The sequence below is a fragment of the Microtus oregoni genome, unplaced genomic scaffold (assembly GCF_018167655.1).
Source record: "Microtus oregoni isolate MIOR12 unplaced genomic scaffold, Mior012 000108F_ref0000382, whole genome shotgun sequence".
NCBI classification, from domain to species: domain Eukaryota; kingdom Metazoa; phylum Chordata; class Mammalia; order Rodentia; family Cricetidae; genus Microtus; species Microtus oregoni.
In genome coordinates, this window is record NW_024544726.1 from 174182 (window position 1) to 193527 (window position 19346).

The 19346-nt window shown below is 54.4% G+C and overlaps 1 protein-coding gene across 1 annotated transcript in view; it reads right to left on the minus strand.

Annotated features, from left to right (window-relative positions):
• LOC121443506 (BCL-6 corepressor) overlaps window positions 1-6105 on the minus strand; it is an 89803-nt gene extending 83698 nt beyond the window's left edge. Inside the window, exon 1 of the mRNA XM_041645257.1 lies at window positions 6084-6105. The gene's annotated coding sequence lies outside the window, so the exon portion shown is untranslated. The remainder of the gene's footprint in view (window positions 1-6083) is intronic.
• Between the last annotated feature and the right edge of the window lie 13241 nt (window positions 6106-19346).

Consider the following 19346-nt stretch of genomic DNA (forward strand, 5'->3'; position numbering starts at 1 on the left):
CCATGGAGAAGCACGTGACTCGACACCCACCACCCGCCCCCTAGTTCTCTGTATAGGGAACTTCCCCTTCCCAACCTTGACTTCCGCAGACAATGATCACATTTTTCTGTGGTACAGGCTCTAAGTCACCAAGTGTTCACAAACACTCAAGTCCTGAAGCTAACATGCAGGGACTCAGGCTATCCCAAGCCCCCCCCCCCCAAGCCATCTGATGAAGGGAAGGGACCCTGCTATTGGCCAACTCGTTCAGTCTTTTGGGAAGCTGTCACAGAAGCCAGGAATTAGCCACCTTTAAACCTGAATGGGGAAGTACTGTTCTGAGAGGCCTGCAGAGTGGCAGTAGGGCTTCCTGGGACTTAAGCTAGCTTCAGGGAAGGGTGCCCAAATTTGGGGGCAATGAGGTCTGAGTAGTGGGCTGGAGAGGGCACACTGCCAGCTCTGGCTGGCCTGGAGCCAAGAAGTCTGACTGAACTTGGGCCAGCCCTGTTGGCCCACAGACTCAGTAAGCTCACAGCTCCAGCGTTCCTTGCCTCTTTGTTTGCGCTGCCCTACAGTTCCCTGGTAGTGTTTAGGAATGCTTTGAAGGTTCCAGCAGGTTTCGCCAGTGCTGAGGGAAACCAAGAGCAAAGGCTGGGCCCAGGCCAGGTGGCTTGAAGGAGGGCACCTGTGATCACACTGCAACACCCCAACGGGCAAGTGGAATCTAGGGGGCACAGAGGGAGTGTGCCCAGGGGAGGGAAGATATATTTAAGCTAGTTCGAATTCTCTACTAGGAGACTCCCCTCACAATTCGAAACCGTGGAGATTCACAACTTTGTTTTGTTAAGGGAGTCAGTATTCCCTTATCACATGAGTGGGGTGTGTGTGTGTGTGTGTGTGTGTGTGTGTGTGTGTGTGAGAGAGAGAGAGAGAGAGAGAGAGAGAGAGAGAGAGAGAGAGAGGGGAGTTGGGGGGGTGGAGCACAAGCTATTCTTTTCTGTTGGTGGAGGGCAGCAGCACAGGCTAGTCCTGACTAGAAAAGCTGCCTTCTTGATTTGCATCAAAATCTCTGGCCTGCCCCCCCAGGGGAAATAAAGTCAGGCAGGCTTCCCAAGGAAGGGGAAGTAAAGGGCCCGTGTGACCTCTGCCACCATCAACACTGAACAATCTGGAAGGCCCTGGAGTTTAGCCCCAGCGGGGTGGTTCACTTCAGATAGGCGTAGAGGGGCTGGAGAGATGGCTCAGAGGTTGAGAGCATTGCCTGCTCTTCCAAAGGTCCTGAGTTCAATTCCCGGCAACCACATGGTGGCTCACAACCATCTGTAATGGGGTCTGGTGCCCCCTTCTGGCCTGCAGGCATATACACAGACAGAATATTGTATACATCATAAATAAATAAATATTAAAAAAAAGAAAGAAAAAAAATAAAGATACAGATAGGCGTAGAGGTTCCTAGTCGCCACAGGCTGCCTGTGGCCTAACCTCCCTTCAGGAATCTAGCTGAAGGCTAGGGGTAAAAGTGGAGCTCTGGAAGAGGCTGACTTCCTTCTCAGTCTCAGCTCACTCACTGTGGGCCTTTGTTGTCCTCCACAGAAAAGGTAGGAGCATTTTGAGGATTCTAGCTCTGGTGGCCCCAGATGCCCAATATACTGCTTTGCATACAGCAAGTCTTAAAAATGGCTAAAAGTTTCGCCCAGGAACAGCAGTTTTGTCCAATCAGGAGTTCCTTTAGTCCTCTAACTCTGTGTCCTTGGTACTTGGGTTCTGGTCTTACTTTTTGTCACAATGACCCAATGTTTTCACCCTCAGAATCAATTTCCTCCACTGAATTAGCCAGGGTTCAAAGCCCCAAGGCCTTTCCAGGTCTTTGGCCACCTTTCTTTGCAGGCAGCTCTGATCATCTGGATCCCATGTAGGGGCCAGCAGCTTTGGCTGCATACTCTCCTGTTCCTTCCGCTCCGTGTAACTTGACCATACACTCGATCCTTGGGCTCTTTGACACATCTGTTCCTTTCTGTCTCCACAGCCATTTATACAGTTCCAGCTCCGGAGTACATAGGCCTGTATAGCACGTGAGCGATGACTCCAAAGCCACAAGGGCACTTGGGTCATTTTTTTTTTCTCTGCAGCTAGCATTGTCTAGAGCTCTGATAAACCTCCCCTCGCTCCCAGATGATGACACAGGCCTGGTTTAGGGACATGTGGTCTCTGGATTTTCCTTCATTCCCATTTCTACTTGTTTCGGTATTGGCATTGATGTGGCCTCTGAAACTCTGCTTAGGGTAAACAAAGTGATCCGAGGGGTCCCTTTCCTCCTACTCTCAGAAAAGTCACTTTCCCTGCTTAAGTAATGACCGCCTTTTCCTTCCAGCTTCCTGTCAGCCTACGTATATTTAGTGCAAGCTGCCCTGGGTAGAGTTTAATTAGGTACCAACTCACCCAGGGGCAAAAACCAAGGACCCCTCTCAGGTTGAACAAATGGGACCCAGGCCTGATGTAGGAGCCTGTAGTCAGCCTCCCCTGGTTGGTAAGTGACTGGCGGCCAGCAGGTATAGGGCTATCCATTCGCAGCTAATGATCGCCTTAGGCACCAAATGATGGAAAATCCAGGCCGGCTGGCAAGCTGCAGGGCGCAGCCAGGGACAATTGTACGGACCAGTTTAAGGGCGGCTGCAGGGAGGGATGGCAGAAGGAACATAATGTGTGTGTCTGTGTGTGTGCGCGGGTGTGTGCATGTGTGTTTTCTCCCCCCAGCCTCCCTGCTACCTTTCCCCAGCTTATGCTCTTTTCTTACATTTTTCTCTTGTTTCTAGCCCACGCAAGTGGAAATTAGAAAGGTCTTTGAATCCATTTATTTGTTTTAATAAAGACAGCATTTTAAGCAGCATATTTGCAGCAATTGAGTGTTAAACTAAACACCAAGCCAGCTAAATGTGTTAGGGGGAATGAACAGTCAGTTTACAAGAAACATATAATTAACACGTTCTTTGACTTTTTCTAAGCCTTTGTCTGGCTCAGGACAAGACAGAAGAGCCATGATCAACTTTAATAAAATGAAAGATCACATTCAGGCAAAAGGGGGTCAGGAAAGTTCCGAGTGAAAACAAAGGCAGAAGAAGGGATTTGGGGCATTAAAAGATATATGCTTTAAAAAGACATCTTTTGTTTCTCTACGTTAGTCAACAGCCATTTTCTCCTTCCCAATAGGAAGACTCTAGCTTGGACTGTACCTGTGAACAGTCACAGAAGCACAGTCCTGGAGGGGAAGGGGGGGGGACACAGTCCTGTAAGGGGAGAGGAGGGGGGACTGTACCTGTGAACAGTCACAGAAACAGTCCTGGAGGGGGAGAGGAGGGGGAACTGTACCTGTGAACAGTCACAGAAACACAGTCCTGTGAGGGGAGAGGAGGGGGGACTGTACCTGTGAACAGTCACAGAAGCACAGTCCTGGAGGGGAAGGGGGGGGGGGACACAGTCCTGTGAGGGGAGAGGAGGGGGGACTGTACCTGTGAACAGTCACAGAAACAGTCCTGGAGGGGAAGGGGGGGACACAGTCCTGTGAGGGGAGAGGAGGGGGGACTGTACCTGTGAACAGTCACAGAAACAGTCCTGGAGGGGGAGAGGAGGGGGAACTGTACCTGTGAACAGTCACAGAAACAGTCCTGGAGGGGGAGAGGAGGGGGGACTGTACCTGTGAACAGTCACAGAAACACAGTCCTGGAGGGGGAGGGGGAAGGTGGAACAAGGCACCTGCAGGAAATGCGGGGGGGGGGGGGGGGGGGGTCAGGAGGCTGGGAAAACCGGGCTAAAGGAAATTCCCATGACACAAAACGGGAGTCTTCCCATGGCCCGACTTCCAATAAACTGTTCCCCTCCTCAGCCCTCGGAGAAAGTGAAATAAGACATTAGACTTTCAATAATCTCATATGGTGATGATCAATCAAAACCCAGAGGAGAAGGCCAATTTATAGAAATTGTATCTGCTTCACTGGGCGGCTGGAACCAGGGAGCTGAAAAGAACACTGTGGCCGCCTTTGATGTGTGAAGTTGCTCCCAAATGACAAACGCCAAAAAGCACTGCCTGTACACATGGGGTCTTTTCAAAGAGAGGGCGCTCCACAGAGGGCTGTCCTGGGCCTCTCAGTGTGGGGACCTGTCTAAAGGGGAAGCACATGCTTAGGCCACGTAAACGCTATTAGTTTCCATTAGCTGCTGCTTATTTTAAGCCGGAGTTGCCATCTTTCTTATTTGTTTTATCGCCACTGAAGTTTATTTACTGAATTAACTTTTAATGGACCCTCGACTTTGTTCTTCAGAGTTAGCTTCTAATACTTGGGCCTTTTTAGCTAGGCCCCCTCCAGGCTTTGTGATCAGCTTGCCTTTGTGACCCTCAGGCCCTGTCCCCTCCACCCCAATCCTGGAGGTGAAGAGCTCAGCCTCTGTTAACTCCTTGACTGCTGGTGTCTTTTTTGTGTAGCTACTAATCACCTCCTTTTGATCACTGCCAAGTTCTCAGGTTGAAGGAAGGAAAAAAGACCTCTTGACCATTCTGACTGGCTTTCCACATGAGCCTGAAAATGTCGACAAATTTGAAACATCTGCCGGGCTGCTTTGGTCTGATTGCTAAAATATGCCGACCTCAAGCCCCCTCCCCCCGCCCTTTTTAATCTGTTTCATATTCACAAATTAAGCATTTAGTCTGGGTAATAAATCAGGGCGGTTTACGAGGCTCACAAGAGACAAACAAGCGAAAAGGGCGCAACACAAGCCCTTGGAAGCGGAGCTGCCAGAGCCGGGAACTCCACGCACTGGAACTCCTAGGGCAGCCCTGGTGCACCCCGAAAAGACTCCCACACCCACTCTTTGGCGGGTCGGGGGGCCTAGTAAGGTAGAGGGTATAGATGAACAGCCCTAGCCTAGGCCCACACGCCTGGAACCTTCCGCGATAATCTGGAGTACCTGGCCTGCTCCAGCTCCGTGCAACTGGGCACCCTTGCCCTGCAAGGAAGCTGCTGCTGGCAAAGGTGAACACCTCACCCCACCCCACCCCGCACACACACCCTGTAGTGGGCCCATTAACCCACAGAGATACTGGGTTCCCCTCCCCCACCCTCTCCTATCCGGCTGGGCTCAGCCTTAAAGATTTCCAACCCTACACTAACCAAGGAAGAAAAAGAGTCCCTCCATGCCCACACGTGACTGCCACCAAGCCTGGGCATGAACCTCTCTGGGCCCGCTCCCTCCTCCCAGGTTTCAAACCTAAGTAGCCACAAAGCTACTTTCAGATTCAAATGCAAAGCGGATGGCGCCTTTTGAGTGGATCCAGGCTTTACAGAGGAGCTGGAAAGAGGACCAAAGACACAAACGGGACGCGTCCAGCCCCGGTTTTAGTGGCCACGCAAACTCGGGGGGGGGGGCTCTTATTTGTGCGTTTCCCGCCTTCCCTGGATCAACCGTGAGAAGTGGACCTGGACCAGAGGTTTCGGACCAGTCCCAGTCCAAAACCTTGAGAGACCTCCCTCAGAGAAGAGTGGCTCTGGGGTCACCTCGATTGGGCCCTTTGTCGCCCTGCTATATACTAAAGTTCCCTAACGACTGATGTTCTTGATGCTATCACGGGACGCGGTGGGGCGGGAAACCGGGGATCCTGGCTGTACAGCCCACCCCGAACCTAGGGAGAGGGTATAGGAACAATTCCCCCAACCCGCAACATAGCACAAACGTCGCCCTTCCTCTTTCCCTAGCACACATTCCAACTGCGAAAGCCATTACCGCCGGCGCGTGAGAGACTTTTAAAATATTTACAGCCCGCTCTCCGCACGGTAGCCTGATAAATCTTGTGGGCGCGGAGGCGGGGCGCTCAGGCGGGGGAACGGAGCCCGGGTGGGGAGCGCTAGCTGCTTCTCCCCACCCGCCGTCCCCGGATCCTCTCGCTGCTCCCACTTCGTAACCCCGGGCTGGAGAGGCGACCCGAGCTTGTGCGCAGCGCCCCCGGGGGCCCTGGCCCGGCCGGAGAGGGCGGGGGGGGGGGGCAGAGTCCGAGAGAAGGGAGGGCGGGGAGGCTGATTTAGAGGTTCTCACCGGGAAGCGAGCAAAGCACAGACCTGAGAGCCGCCGTGCGGTGAAATCCGAGGAGCTCTCTTGGCGAGGAGGGGCTGTCAGAGGCCATTTATCTCTCGCCAGAGTGGAGGCTCGGCTCCCACACCGCCCGCGAGTAACAATGGCAGCGAGCAGCAGCTCTGCACGCGCTTCAGTGCATGAATGGATTGCGGAAGATGCCTGCGCTCCACTCCGCTCAGCACCCGCGGCTCCTCGAGCGCCCCTCCCCGCCCCCGCCCCCGCCCCCGCCGCCTCCCTCGGCCCCCATGGGCGCCTCGCCTCTCGGGGTTCACAAGTTGGGCCCTACGGCGTGGTCCTTCTCACTCAACCGGCGCCTCCCCCTCCTCACCCCGGTTCCCCCAAGCCGTTCCCAGGGCCTTGGCACCTCGCCATCGATAGTCATTAGGGGCTGAAACTTGACACTAGCCTTCCCAGCCTCCCCGACGCAGCCACCCCAGCCGGCTCGCTCCCTTTCTCCCGGCCCTGGCAGCTCGCGGCAAGTTTACTTTCAAGGAGTTGGACCGTGTTTCCGCCGCAGAGGCCGACCGCCTGCGGACCGGAGGGTGGGGGGGAGGGGGGAGAAGGGGTGTGTGGGGAGGAGGGAGTCGGGGCTCCGAAGGGTGTCACCTGCCCTGAGGCCTAGGGTGTTCCCAGGTGTTCGCTGGCTTTCAGCCCAGTCGCCACTCCCAGTCCGCTGATCCACAGCGGGTCTTTGCATTTGGCACGTGCGCATGCACTCTGGGTACTCGGACCCCAGCCCACATGTCCCGCCAACTTTCCGATAGGCAGCAAAACAGTGTGCCCAAATTCTTCACGGCGACTAACAGTCTCCAGAGTGTTGGGAGAGGTCAGCCGCAGACGTGTGCCCCTTCGACTCTGCATAGGAGGTCTAATAAAAGTCCCTCGCCAGTTTCCGCTTGGGTTGGAACGACGAAGCAAACCCTAGCCCTCCGGGGTTCGGATCTCATAGTCCTGCCAACAGTTTCTAAAGACTGGAGAACCCTCTAGAAGTGGATACCCACAGCGACCTTAAGGCAGTGCCTAGTAGCCCGCGGGAAAAGGCCAGGTTTCAGGAAGCCAGCCACACGTGCGCAAAGGCGCACGCAGGGAGGCAGAGCGCGACCCGTGGACCCAGGAGACTAGTGAGGACAGGCGAGAAGCTGGCAGTGAGACAAAGCCAGAGAACGCCAGGAAGGCTCAGCGCAGACCCGGAAACACAGGCACAGCAGCCGCCACCAGAGCCCATCGCGGAGGCGTGCGCAGCCAGGCCCTGCCCGGTACATCTCAATTCATGTGAGAACGCGCACTCGGACTCTAGGAGGGCCCTGCTGCTAGGGTTAGTCTCTGTCTGTCCGGGGTAGGTCAAGTATATTTGGAACTTCCCAGCAGAGAAGGGGTCCCTGGGGCGGTCTTTAAGGCTCCAGGCCCCTCTGGTGTCCATCCACCCTTCTCAGAGCTTGGGACAAAGATAGTAGGTTAATAATAGCAGTTCAGCACATTCTCAGAGGAGGAGCATGGTCTTAGAAGTGCCAATGGGCTTCCCTATGATGGTATCATTGGGCACACTACCCATTTTGACTTTTAAGCAATTAGGAACCAAGCTCGGTTTCCCTCAACCACTAACCCTGTAATGCAATTCGAGTAAAGATCTAGCATAGGTACCAAGGCTCTCTGGCCACAGCCATCATACTGGGCCAATCAGTGCCTAGCAAGCCTCAGTTCCCTTCCTGTCACCACGGGCTCCATTGCACTGGCAGTGGCTGCAAAACTTCTCCCTCACATGAAGCCAAGTGCTTTCCACTGCTGTTGGCTGTGCCCATAGACACTCCCTGAACCCACACACTGGAACACACTCATGCTTCTTCTGGCCCTTCTGTCTTCCTGCTGGTTGTCCTCTCAAAACCTGAGTGTCTAACCCAGTGAAGTAGTAGATGGCTGTCATGGAGTCTGGGTGGTCAAGTGGAGGCCACCGGAGAGTGAAGGCCAAAGCCTTTAAAGAGGAATGAACTTTTCTGTCTGAGAAAGAAGGCATCTAGGCATCTCAGCCTGATGGGATGGGGAAGCAGAAAGGGAAGGCCAATACCAGTCTCAGCCTGCCTTCCAAGGGAATAGTTTCTCTTTTGCACCAGTGGTTCCATCCATCTGTAAGGGAGCCAGAGTAGACAGCATTACCCGCGGTGGCAGAAGAGGAAAAGGGCCCCAGAGTTCAGCTGCTGGAGTAGGCCCCGAGTTTCCTGCTGGAGTTCACTTTCCTGCTCAGGAGGCTGTGTGCTTGTCTGGGGTAAGTCTGTAGAGGGAAGGGTGACTCCTGGCCAGGAACAGCCATCCAGTTAAGGAAGTCCCTGAAGGAAGGACAGAGCTCCACACCTCTTCCTCTGTCCAAGCCCGGTACAGAAGTCCTAGCTCTTTACATTGAAACATGGAGTGCCCCCCACCACTGCCCTTGGGCAAAGGCTTTAAAGTTCCTCCCTATCCCTACAGCAGGAGGTCTCAAGTCAGTCTTGGGAGGCCTAGCCCTTTCCTCTGACTTCCATCCCTGCCCACCCCCCAGCCTTGGCTGCAAGATGCCTCGAGTCCAACTGTGGTTTCTGGGCAATAAAACAACTATTAAAGTCACAGGCATGGTTGATGATTTGCATCACATCCTCTCATGCACGGATTCAATATTTAATATACAATATTGAATACGGATATTAAAAATCAATAGCTAGGGACCCCTGGGGAGATGTCACAAAGCGATCCTGCTTCAAGAATATAACCAGTCCCCCTAAAAAGACAGGAACAGCAAGTTCAGCCAAGCTAAAGTAGGCACCAAGGGAACTGAGGAGTCATGGCTGCATCTCAGCTTCCTGATATGTTTAAGGGTACTTGTCCTAAGTTGAGCAGAAGCAAAGCCAACTAAATGGTATGCTATGGACTTTGCTCGCTGCAGGACCAGAGCTTGTTTCTCTGCAGGCTGCCAGCCAGGTGCATGGAGCTATTCCGTAGCTGTTGGTACTTTCCTTTGGTTCGGGGCTGAGTCTTGTGTGCAGGCTCTCAACTTTTCCCACCATGATGGCTCCTTTCCTGAGCCTCAAGACATCCATCACCTCAGGCTCCGTGGGGGAGAGCTCCTGGCGTAAGCTTTCAGGGAGATGAAGCAGAAATTCCAGTGGCTCAGGATATTCTTCGTATGATAAAAAAGAAGGAGAAGAAGAGGAGGAGGAATGCCTAAGTTGCAGGGTCTTCTGCGGTACCACCACCACCTTCAGACCTGTTGGTGGCTAGGAGCTTCAGGGGAGTGACAGAGGGAATGGGCCAAGAAAGCACATGCGCTTTGTAGTCACGATCAAGATCATCTGTTAAAGAGACAGGAGACAGCAAGCTCCTGGGATACATAATTATCTTTTCAGGCCTGGCAAGGAACACCAATTATTCTCTTCCTTATCAAAACATAGAAATATGCTTTATCAAAAAAAAAACTAGGCATTCACAGACTGATTAGGTCTGTGAAAGAGAATAAACATTTTCCAGGAATTCCACCTCTCGCCCAGCTATGGAAATGGAAGAGAAACTGACAATAAGAGACATCAAGCTGAAGTTAACTGACTGAAAGGGTCTGGAGAATTTAAATAGATAGGAACAAAAACAAAACCCTAAGTGAACTTGACCTACTGAAGTGCCATCCTACACATCAAGTTAATGATAGCAACTCCGTGAATTTCCTTTTTATCATTGTTTAAACCAACATGGAACTAGTGAGAAGTCTTGGAAAGATCCCTCAGGAAAACCTCACAGTAGCCATTCAGGTAAAAGTCAGAAGTGAAGACCAGAGGTGTTGAGAAATTGCAGTAAGAAGCCTATGGCCTCCAGTCTTTGTTTCCTAACAGTTGTCCTAGAACCATCAAAGCCAGGGTGGGAACAGACACTCCTCTCAGAGCCCAAACAGGAAAAGCAGCTGCGGAAGATCCCCTGATGGTGGTTCACTCAGCCAGCCCCCTGAGAGTTTGCCTGTGTATATGCATGGACTTCCTGGCTGGAATTCCTACTCTTACAGCATTGGACCCTAGGCCTGGGAAATCCACTAGCCATGATTCTATGGGCATGTTGGATAGAAAGCAACAGAGCTGCGCCGTCATCAGCAAACGCTCCCCCAGCCTAAAGGAACTGCTCTCTAGTTCACTTGGCCGCAAGGCCAAACTCTGGCCCTCTTACTAGCCACTCCACTTCACAGGCTCAGCAAACGATTTGCATCCAGGAGGAAGGAGTGGCTAAGGCCAGCAAAGGCGCCCGAAGAGGCTGGGGGGGGGGGGAAGCAGCAGGCAGGCTTGAAGCTGACCCAGCTAGGGAAGATTGCACCTCCAGAACCCAGAGAGTGGTATTTTTCCAAAACCTGCTTGATACTTCAACTCAGACAGCAAGCAGCTTCGTGGCATTTAGATGGCCTATACCCAAAAGTGGGGACGACCTCTGCCAAACTGTAGTGTAGACAAGGGTAGATAGGGGACTGGGTAGGACAGTGGGAATTATTTGCCTGCCTTTGCCACCCCACCCTTTTGTACAGTTTTCCTGTTAGGAAGGGAAGCCAGTGGATTTGTTCTTGGAGGCCCTCTGGACTGCCCGCCACTTCCTGGTGAAAGGCCGTGAGAATAAAGGCTTTCTGCCAAGAGGTCCCCCTGGTTTAACACCTAGAACCTCGAATCCTGGCGGGAATCCTCGCACTTCCAACAAGACTCTCTCTCTTACACACACACACACACACACACACACACACACACACACACCAAAAACTACTCCCAGAACTGCTGAGGTGAATGCAGAGCCTAAGGCCAGGGTCAGTGAAGGGACTGTCCCCATCACCAACTAGTTGCTGGCCGAGATAACAGCTGTGGGAGGGGGGAAGGGAGCCGCAGGCAGCCACGACTGAACGGTTGCGATCTAGAAAATTCAACAAGAGGCCGCCACAGTGGCGGCGGCTCCAATTAACTGAGCCAACAGGGAAGGCAGAGAGCGCGGCAGCGGCCCTGCCGATCCTGCCCGGGGCGAGCAGGCGGGAGGGGGCGCGGGGTCCCGGAGCTGCCCGGGCGGCCCTCGCATGGCCCCTCCCTGGGCTCACGGAGCGCGCCTGGTGTTTACATACTGTCCTTCCGACACGAGAGCAAGTTTCAGGCCGCGCTGGAGGCGCCTGGGGCCGGCCACAGGCCGGGGAGAAGGGAAGAGCTGGAGCGGGATCTAAGGCCGCGCTGCATCGCCGAGAAGACCGGGCCACGCGTGACCGCAACTAGTGTAGCCCTCCCTCCTGGCCAGGGGTGAAAGTCTACCGTGTAGGGTGGCAAAGGCAGGTGGAGGTGCGGAGTGCTGTCCAGAGGGAAAAACACGTCTGGCTCGCGAACGAAGCCCGGGTCTGAGAAGCCACGGGGCGGGGAGGGGGCTCTCTGATTGGAACCCTTCGAGTCCTCTTTGTGAGCCCTCACTCCTCCCCCCAACTCCTTTGATAGACTACCCGATCCAGGCTATTGTTGGGGGCTAAAGGTCTGTGGACTGCAAAGACACACGATTGGGAGCGACCTCTCGCTTTTCCTGGCGCAGCCTGGCCCCAGTGCTGCGGAGTGCCCGAGGGTGCCCGGTGCTGTCAAGTGTGGGCAAGTGAGCTCCAGTTGCCGACACACTGTAAACAGCCGCGTGCGCCCGCCTAGCCCGGGGTGGGAGCCCCAACCCAAACACCTAGTGTCCTCTCGAGCTCCCAGGCGAGGTTTCTGTGGCAGGGACTGAGGAAAGAAAGCCCCTATGGCCTCCCCCAGCCCGCGCGCCGCCACCTGGATCCTGAAGAGAGTGTGGTCAACCTGCAGAGGCGCCAGGTGCTGCTGGGAGGGGAGAGCCAGCCTGTACCCCTCCCCGTTGAATACTAGCTTTGTTCCCGTAAACAGGGGAAACATTAGGCTGCTGCCCCCAGGGAAACACAAAACTTATTTTTGAATCTCGGAAAGGGCGGCTGACTGAATTTCGAAGTTCCCGAGATCGGCCAAGGAAGGGAAAAGCCGAGGGCTGGGGGAGACCGGGAGACTTGAGAGACAGGCCAAACTGACGACGTGGGAGGAAAGCAGCTCAGGGTGTCCGGGCCGGAGTCTCAGGAACTCAACTCAGCGTGACGGTGCTTCGCGAGTTCCAGCGAACAGCCGGCTAGGCCAAGTGGTGCCTGGCCAGCCGACGGCTGCGCCAGCTTCCTGCCCTGCCCAGGACAGCGGAGCTGTAAGACACGCCACTTCTGGCTGAATTGGTATCCCAGGAGGATGAGGGTATACAAATAAACCCCGGATTTCAGCACAGTGCACACACCCCACCACCACCACCATCCACAACACAGTAGAGCCAGGCCAGTTGGTGGATCATCCGCTTCAGGCTCTCAACCTGGGGTTTAAGGCAAAGGTGCAGTGATCTAGTCAGCGAGGACGGCTGAGTCAGTCTGAGATGTCTTAGATGTCCTCCGTTGACTGCCTGTCCTTTCGGCTCCCACCCCGTCTCCGCCTAGCTCAGGGTACCAAGAAAGACGGCGGATTTTTCTCTTATTATCATTATTAATTATTTTTTTATTATTCCACAGCAGCCAGCGAACGCTCGGCCGCGCCCCTCCCCCGCTCTCCTGCGGCCTCTCTTTGTTGATTCTCAGCTGCGAGCGTGGCGGGCCGAGCCACCACTGCCGCGGAGCAAGATCTGCTCTTGCGCCCTGGGTTAGCGATACTAGCCGGCATAACAGGCAAAAGGATGAGTGAAGGCAAATTTGCTGTCATCCCCCCCAACTGCCACCTCTCATTTAACCTTCCCCACATTTAAGGAAGGGGTGGGCACTTAGTCTCTGTCCCTATTCCCCGTGGGACGCTCCCCTCCGTCTCGGAAGCTCAGACTGCGAATGAGGGTTTTCCCCCTTCCCCGTGGGCTCGCAAGGTTCCTAACTTCCTTTAAACCTCCCTCTTCGCTCCGAAAAGCCCCGAGGAGAGGAGCAGAGAGGAAGCCAGCCGCTAGTGTGCTAAATGAAGACCATGTGTGAGGATGGCGGCATCAGTGTGCAGCGGCTGGGAAGGGGGTGGTGAAGGCCGGTGCGCGGCCCAGGGCTCCAGGTCCAGGCAGACAGCCTGGGCTTTGGGGACTCAAAGCCGCAGCGAAGTACTGCTAGGCTGGCCTCGTGGCCAGCCACGGTGTGTGTGTGTGTGTGTGTGTGTGTGTGAGAGAGAGAGAGAGAGAGAGAGAGAGAGAGAGAGAGAGAGAGAATGTGAGTGTAAGCGGGCGCGCGCGTGTGTGCCTGTGTGCGTGCGCAGGATCTGCCGCGCCGCGGGGGGCGGGGGCGGGGACGCAGCCCTGACTTCCTGGGCCGCAGCTGCGACCCAGGGCGCAAGAGCAGATCTTGCTCCGCGGCAGTGGTGGCTCGGCCCGCCACGCTCGCAGCTGAGAATCAACAAAGAGAGGCCGCAGAGAGCGGGGGAGGGGCGCAGCCGAGCGTTCGCTGGCTGCTGTGGAATAATAAAAAAATAATTAATAATGATAATAAGAGAAAAATCCGCCGTCTTTCTTGGCACTGGGTTTCCGCGTGGCTGCAGCGGGAAGCCCGCTGTCCTTGACGCGGCCTCCCCCGCCTGGTCTGGCTACCCCTCCCCCTTCCCCACCCCCTCCCCTTCCTGGGAACCGGGAAGAGAAAGGTCTGCAGCTGACAAATATTATCCATTCTCCCCATCGATCGCGGAGAGTACAGATGTGAGCGCTTGATGTGCCCGCGGAGCGGCGGATCCTCCCTGCTCGCTCCCTCTCGCCCAGGCGCCGCTCGCCGCCCCCCTCCTCCCCCTTTGTTCTCCTCCCCTTTCCCTCTCTTTAAATAGATTTCAGGGCGCTGCCTGTTGGAGAGCAGCTGGCGATCTCTCCAGAGAGAGAGAGAGAGAGAGAGAGAGCGAGAGAGAGAGAGAGAGAGAGAGAGAGAGAGAAAGAGAAGCCCGAGGTGCCCTGTCACCAGCCTCCCCTCCCCCACCTGCTCTTTCCGCTGTGAGCCCACCTCCCCTTTTTTCAGTTTCCCAAACAGAAATGACCAGGAACACCCACGTCCACTGCAGCGCGAACCTCGGAGCCTTTGGACGCCTTGCGCTGTCCCCGTGCTGTTCCTTGTTTCTGTGAGGAAAAGGAGGAAAGCGCAGGGAGGTTACATAGCGCCCTGGCAGAAGATCCGAGGGTCGAAATCTTTCCCTGGCAGCAGCAGGGACAGTGCCCGGGTCACTAAAAGGGTGCAGTTTACCCATTAGGGAAAAAGTCGGACAAGGCGGCCCCTTTATTCCTCTTTTGCAAATGGCAGATTAAGCCGGCAGCGCTCGGCTTCAAAGGGGCCCGGCCGCCCCGCAAAGGGTTAACCCTGCGGCCCATAATCGCAGACACACACTCACACGCGCGCGCAGCGCACCCTCCCCGCTCGCCAGAGCGCCGGCCAAGGCCCGCAGTGCACCCGGGGCTGGGGGAGTAGCTTGGGGGGAGGGGCGGGCTTAACCAGGCCGCTCCACTGAGCCCGGGCCACCTCGCCGTCTGTCACTTAAATGATTGTCCTCCGCTCCGCTCAGTGCGGTCAGTACGGGCTGTTAACAGGCAGTTGCAATCAGTTTCCGAAAGGTCAGCCAAGGTCCTCCGGCTCTCGCAGACGGAAGGCATTACGAAACCGCTTTTGTATCTGAAGGCACTTTAGAAAACGAAGCAAAGAGGGGCTCACCCCAGCGCTGCTGCTGCTAGGAGCCCTGAGAGGGTCGTAGGCGGTGGGGGGAGGGAGTCTGCAGCCCCGCGGACTTGGCTGGGCAGCTAGAAAATCACCGGCCGAGTGACCTAGGCCCTTCGTGTTCCGATGGGGAAGCGGAAGGTGGGCAGGCTGTAAGGGAAACAGAAATGGGAGGAAGTGGGAGAGACGTCTTGGTTCCTCTCCTTTCCCGGCCTGTGGCCCACACCCGGTCCTGGACCGAGGTGGGTGGCCTTGGGGACGGGGAGACCCCACGGTCTCTCCTAGACTCTCCGACATGCATAGGTGATGAGGAGGGTGATAGGGGTAAAGACCCTCGTAAAGCCAGCGAATCCCCGCGCGGTGTCTGAAGACGCCGCTGCTGCCGCCGCTAGAAGTCGTCCATCAGCAGCCAGTCCAACCTGCCAGTGATAATGTGCGATCAACACCAAATCACCCCCGCCAGGCGCGATCCATCATCACAGCGCTCCGCAGGCCCGTGTGAGCCTGACTCGCGGCTGGGAGGTGGGGAGGGGTCCGCAGAGCAGGAGGTGGTCACCCAGCACACCCGAACTCTGCGGACCTCGCTGCCCCTCCCGGAGACATGCACCTTGGTGTTCATAACTCTCCAAGTTCCCCAGCTGCGGAGTGCAAACACGGTGGCTCCAGAGTTCCGGGCACGGTCACTTAGGAGCCCGCATGTCCTCCACACCCAGTTACCCTGGTCACACCCAGCAAAGCCATCCTTTCCTTGGCTTTGCCCTGCCTGTCCCCTCCCCCTCCTTCGAGAAAGCGTGGCTGGCGGGAAATTAATATTTAATATCGTGAAATTGATTAAAGGGCTGGAAGCCGGCGATGGGGTGGGGGAAGGGTAGGGTCTCAGCGCGTAATTAAAGATCTGGGAGTGGTGGCAGCTTCTGGTCTGCCCTGGCCCCACACAGTCTTTGTGAGGCCCAGGCGGGGTCGGGTGGGGTTGAGCCCGTAGTAGCTCATGAGGCCCTAGGTTCTGGCACTCGCTGGGGGGCGCGCTCTCTGGGAAGTAGGTTGTAAGCCTAGCTCACCTAGAGATTACACCGAGAACTGAGGTCCCCTTCTCTGCACTGAGGTTCGAATGTTTCAGGTCTTAGATGTTTGCTAGTTACAGTAACTCCTTCAGGATCAAGAGGTCAAGGACCTCCTGGCGCTCTGTGTTGACCTTATGACGCCACCCCCAAGGCATGGGTCTTTTGGAACTCTCAAGCAGGACTTGTGGAAGAAGGACTCAAATCCTGCACCTAGGGACCCCTAAAGCTGGGCTTACTCGGGGTTCCTGCCGGTTCTCTCAGGTCCAGGCTCCACCCTGGACCATTCACGCCTGGGGAGGCTTAACTCGTTCAGCTGTGCTGCAGATGGGGCCTGCTGCTTCAGGCTGCTGTCTCTAGAGAGCCTCACTGAAAGCAGCTCAGCCGGCAACCTGTCTAAATGTTTAAGGTTATAGTGCTTCCTGGGAGGGACTGGGCTGGACAGGGACTAGGGGTGATGGTGCAAACCCCAGCTACCTGGAGAGGCATTGGGTAGGTACTAGGTCTGCATTGGGTAGGTTGGCTTTGTGGAAGCTTAAGAAATCCGATGGTTGAACTGGGCATGGTGGGACACAGCTTTGATGCCAGCACTCAGGAGGCAGAGGCAGACAATTTTCTGTGAGTTTGAGGCCGGGACTACATAGACCCTGACTCAAAATAACCATCAAACAAACAAAAAATCTGATAATTGGTTCCAGTGGTGGGAATGAACCCAACTCAGAGTCCAGAATCTTTAGTGTCTTGAGCTTTGTTTTGTACACGATTTCTTTATTTCTATGTATTTATTTTTGCAAAACACTATGTCTGAAAAGCATCAAGTGCACAGAGAAAGCACACTTGGAATCCAACAACTAGCAGCAGCATCATAGATCCTAATCAAGTAGGAGACCCTGAGGGCCAAGCTGACTCCAGGCCTACTGCGGGGAAGGTCAGGACCAGAGAGGATTAGGCTTAGCCTAGGGTTTATTGCTGTACTTGAACAAAGTGCCAGGGGCTGCCTAAACTGGGGCAGGAGAGAGGTAATTAAAAGGGGAACTGCCGAAGAAGGAAAGAGTAGCTGGCGTGGCTGCTGCAGAGGTGGGTGGAGGAAATGTTTTCCTTCAGAATAACAAGGCAGTGCAAATGTTATGCAGAACGACTTCGTTTCATCAAAACAAAACCCAAAACTTCACGTTCAGCCTCTCTTCTGAGCTGTACAACACGCTAACTTCAGACAGAACCTTGAGGTGGTAGGTGTCAGCCAACAATTTACAAAAAGTAATAGGGGAGCTTTTCGGGGTTCTTCAGTTCCTCCCATTGAAAGTCTACCTGCATCAGCCCCTCCCTGAAGGGGGGGGGGCTTTTGACCTCTCTACTTGAGCCCTTTGGGAGATCTCTTAGAATGCACCGCATTCATCAGTGCCATTTCTAGTAAATTGGACCTAAGGTTTCTTAGTGTCCTAGGAGGAAGGCAGCCTACTCAGCGCGCATACCGACGTCTGAGCAAACGTGTGGGGGGGGGGGGGGTGTGCTTATTCTGTAGCTTTTACTAGAAAATACTATGGATTTTCCAAGACATTTCTGATGACTTCAACAGGGCTGGGCTCTGTGTCTTATAAAGGGTACTCCGTGGTGGCTATGAATATTGTGGAACAGTGCTCCAAGGTTGGAGGAAACGACGCCTTGGGTGTGAAGCTTGTACCCAGGGGCCTGTCTACCAGATGTAACCTGGAATCCACCTCACGCTCCTTGTCCCAAGAACCTGGCCCTACCTTCTAGTAACAGGAGTATCACGATCATAGTGGGGGTGTGAGAAAGTATTCTGGAATGACGTTGAGCAGTGGGGCTGTCTGGGGAAGTGGGGAACAGCCCCGGGTCGCTCCTGCTGGAGGAGGTGCGACTTCCAGCCCGAGGACAGAGCGCGCGGTGGCTCCTGGCCCGGGGACTGCAGCCACCTTTCGCGGGCGCCAGTGGCCCGCGTGGCTGCGCGCCCGCCGCCATCTTGACCGGGAGGCGCGGATCGCGCTGCCCCCGGCGGTGGCTCCGTAGAGCCACAGGCTTGGCGGAAGGGACCTCACAGCCGTCTCCTAGCTGCCTGGAGCTGCGAAGCGTGCTGCCTGCGCTCCCTCTGGAACCCCCTCCCCACTGTGGGCCACGTGGGCCTTCTCCCTACAGGCGACAGAAAAGCGGCGACCCTCTCAGTGAAGCTGCCACTCGCAAGCCTCCCTTGTCGAGTCGCCAGAGCGGGTTGTAATTCCGACAACCACCTCTTGTTCACGGATTCCTGAGATGGGCAGCACGTTAGCAACTCTGGGCACACAGTGCTCGGTCCGCATAGCCCGGAACTTGGGCCTCTGTCCTCAAGTGCAATCCTCTTAGAGAGCTGCGAGCGAGGGGGAGGAGATGTGAGGCCAGTAGCCAGGTCCCCAGCATTCAAGGGCTTTCCAAGGCTCGCTCTCAGGAGAGAGTATTTGAAAGTCACCACGGTTTACAAGAGCCCTTGATTAGCGAAGGATGGAACTTTATGTGCCCTTTTTTTTTTCGGTGTAAAATGTGTTGAAGGAAAACTTAGTAAGGACTTAAGGGAATACAGAAGGGCAAAAGTGATTTTTTTTTTTATTTTTTAAAAGACACTTCGGGTCTTCTAGCAATTTACAATCTTAGTGAAAAGGCAGAATTGCAAATGCCTAGACACAAATAAAAGGCCTGTGAAATCGACGCAAATCAAAGGCCTGGGGGAAGGATCCATTAAATTATTTTTAAAATCGCCTTTATTCCTAGAAGCGTAGATCAGTGCTGGAAAGGAGGATAAAAAATTACTAACAGTAAACCGGGTGTGGTGGCGTATGCCTTTAATCCCAGCCTTCAGGAGGCAAAGGCAGGTGGATCTGTGCGAACGAGGCCAGCCTGGTCTATAGAATGAGTCCCAGGACAGCCTGGGCTACATATACACAGAAAAACTGTCCTGAAAACTCAAAAATTAATTAAAATTTACAAGCAGTGAATAGTTCCAAAGTTCCAGGGAATTTACAGTCTTCTGAAGGGCTGCTATTTAGGAGGAAGAATAAAAGTTTATTTAAACTAAGCAAAACACGAAGAATGAGAAACTCTGGTTCATTGCACAACTCCTGACATTCAGTATATGGTAAAGAAGCAATTTTCAATCAAAACATTCTATTTGAAATCAGTAAACTATCCCACCCCATTTTCATTAAAAATAAAAGTTTTAAGAAAATAAAACCAGCCGGGCGGTGGTGGAGCACTTTGGAGGCAGAGACAGGCAGATCTATGTGAGTTCGAGGCCATCCTGGTCTATAGAGGAAGTTCCAGGACAGGCTCCAAAGCTACAGAGAAACCCTGTCTTGAAAAACCAAAATAAATAAATAAATAAATAAATAAATAATAAAACTAACAGAGGACTGAGTGGCACAAGCCTGCGATTCTCAGCACTTGACAGGCTGAACAGAGGGGTTGGTCTTGGCAAGTTTAAGGTCAGTCTCATCTATAAAAAT